The 2,867-nt window shown below is 28.6% G+C and overlaps 1 protein-coding gene across 1 annotated transcript in view; it reads right to left on the reverse strand.

Annotated features, from left to right (window-relative positions):
• The window catches only part of LOC124454277 (cytosolic phospholipase A2-like), a 29,021-nt gene extending 26,884 nt beyond the window's left edge, over window positions 1-2,137 (reverse strand). Inside the window, exon 1 of the mRNA XM_047005106.1 lies at window positions 2,127-2,137. The gene's annotated coding sequence lies outside the window, so the exon portion shown is untranslated. The remainder of the gene's footprint in view (window positions 1-2,126) is intronic.
• Window positions 2,138-2,867: the final 730 nt, after the last annotated feature.

The following is a 2,867-nucleotide window of genomic DNA, read 5'->3' on the forward strand; positions in this document are numbered from 1 at the left end:
TTGAAACAATATTTTTGTTGCATATTTTTTCTGACACTAAATTTCTGCAATTACGGCTCTTTCTCCAAAATATAATTAAAAATCATCAAAATTTGTGTCCCCGTCCACAGAAAAGTACTTGTCTTGTGTTAATATCAATATTCAAAAAGCCAATATTACTAGCATTTTAGGACAAGACAGTTTCTACTTCAGTTACATTTTTTCTAAGCTGCTGTTTGAAAAGAATAGAAAACAACTCGTCAGAATTCAAAAGAGAAATTTCATTGATAGCCAAATTGCCTCTTCAATGGTAAGCAAAGAAAACATAAAGAAAACCTAAAATTCAGAGCCTATCACATAATGCAAAAATAATGGCTCTAATGGAATTAACTTCCTCGTCAAGACCATATATTTCATTTATCATAGTCATGCTTATACGTAATTTAACAGATAATCTAACACAATCTTTATCTTATAAAATACTTAAAGCATTATGAAACATTTTTGTATGTTTTTTTAAACATTTTCTGTAGTTTAGAGTAGCGCAGCTAATCATCATATATACATAGCTACCATTTGGTAATTCGACTAGTCTAAAATTTTTTAAAAATCTTTTTCCGTTTAGCAAATCTTTTTATCATTTTATGTCTATCCTTATGATGAAAACAATAACGAATTGATTGATCACAACTAAAAATAAAGTTCTACTTATTTATATTTATGAATGTCTGCAATATATTATATCATATTTTCAATGATACGCCAGAGAAAATAGTAGCTACATCAAAAATATTTGAAGCAACCATCATTAAGTATTTTTTTCTAAATAAAGATAACAGATAAATGTTTTTTAACTATCATAGACATTTAAGAATAATAAAATATTTGCAAACTGTTTTACTTTTTTACATGAGAATGATAGTAAACTAAAACTTGAATGCATGTGTGATAAAGAATATTTGATTGGACATTAAAACTAAGCTTTAGGATTGAGGGAAATGATAAAGAAAGAGAGTTACATAATTCAACAAATTGAAATGGGGCAAATCATCATCAAACATCAATGCAGAAGTCATTTTAAAAAGCAAGGAATGCATGTAGAACAAATAATACATTTTTCGTCTCTTGTTTCTTCTGCTACAATTATTCAATATTGCAAGAATATTTTTGACAAATGGCAAATGCCTTTTAATTGTCTAAAACAAAATATTTGAAGAAGTAAGAATTTTATAGCTTTTTAGATTTTCTTTACTTTAGCAGTTCTGTCAAAATACTCATAAATTTCATTCAATTCAGAATTTATATAATTATGAGACTAGAAGTTCTCTATACGACTGACAGATGTTGTAAAGCAGAATATCATGTACTGTTTAACGGCCTCTATTTCTTTAACTAGACGACATGTAGTTACAGAGAGGCCAGCGAGTCCGTTAAACACTCCGCAACAGATTATTTGGCATTTAATTTTGCTAGCTTAGTTAAGCAATACGTCTTTCCCATTCATCTGGTAAACTGAGTTAACATGAGCAAATTTGAAATCAACCCGTTTTAAATTTTTTCTAAACCACTCTTGGTGAATTTCATATATTGCGCCATTTCTTTATAGTGGACATTGAAATGTTTTATTTCTTTCTATGCTTTCGTTTGCTAGAAACGTTACATCTATTTATTTAAACCACGTTCTAAGCGGGTGAACTCTACTTATATGAATTTTTGCAAACGTGAGTCTTTTTAATGAACAATTTGTCTAATCTGTTGCAACTATATCTAATTATCATAAATTATCTGAAGGCAAACGTGAAAATACTTTTTGGAGAAGGAAGTTAAAATGCTACATAATTATAGAAATCAATACTTGATTTATATAGCAAAAAAAGTTTAAGAACAAATGATTATATGATTATATTGATGATAAGCCTTTCATAAATAAAGTAAATGTTTTACTACAAAAGCTTTAAAGAAATTAGTAATCGTCCACCTTCTAATAAATAGAAAATAAAGATGATATCAAGCTCAACAAAAGCGTTTCTTGGGACTCTCATAATCCTGTCTATTGGTGGCCAAATATTAAATGGTAATGACGACATATCAATCTGCAAGAAAAGCTTAGAGACATTAAAAGACAACGTGAAAGAATGGATGGAAACTTGCGTTGATAAAAAACGCAATGACGATAACACAACTGCATGCAAGGAAGTAAAACAATACAACAAAGAAATGATGCAAATGCAAACAGAAATGTGTTTTTACAAAGGTATAATCTTTAGATTTGACAAATTTTCATGGTTTCTTGTTCATAGCACGAAAAACAATATTCAACAAAAATAGGTAGAAGTTGTGCAGCCAATCTAATTTCAGTTATGAACAATATTTCTACAGTGATAAATTCTTTCTAAAAATACTTATTCTGGTCTTTCACCAAATATTATGATCGTAAAGTCTATAAAAATTTGCATTTTTTTAATCCACTCTCATCGTTGTTATTTATAGTTTTTTTATTATTTATTTAGATATTTATCCAAAGCCATATTTGATTATTATGAGCTTTGATAAAATATACTCTGTTGATTCTATTACTGAAGATATTCATGTCAGCACTATTAATGGCTCCAGTAAGAATAAATTTGACCATGCATCAAGATATAATGACATACAAATTGATGTAGTTGAGAATGTGCTTTACTACATTGATGACAAAGACATCAAACGGGGAAATCTTGACTTGACTAGAAACGAAATTTTTGCGAAAAATGTTTTGTTCATGATATTACAGTTGACTGGATTGGTCGTCGTATCTTTTACATTGACTCCACGAACATTATCTACCAAATTTATTTGAAAAGAAAATACAAGTGTTATGAGGCTTCAACCAGGCTTACAATTTTCCA

Source organism: Xenia sp. Carnegie-2017, unplaced genomic scaffold (assembly GCF_021976095.1).
Source record: "Xenia sp. Carnegie-2017 unplaced genomic scaffold, XeniaSp_v1 HiC_scaffold_3, whole genome shotgun sequence".
NCBI lineage: Eukaryota > Metazoa > Cnidaria > Anthozoa > Malacalcyonacea > Xeniidae > Xenia > Xenia sp. Carnegie-2017.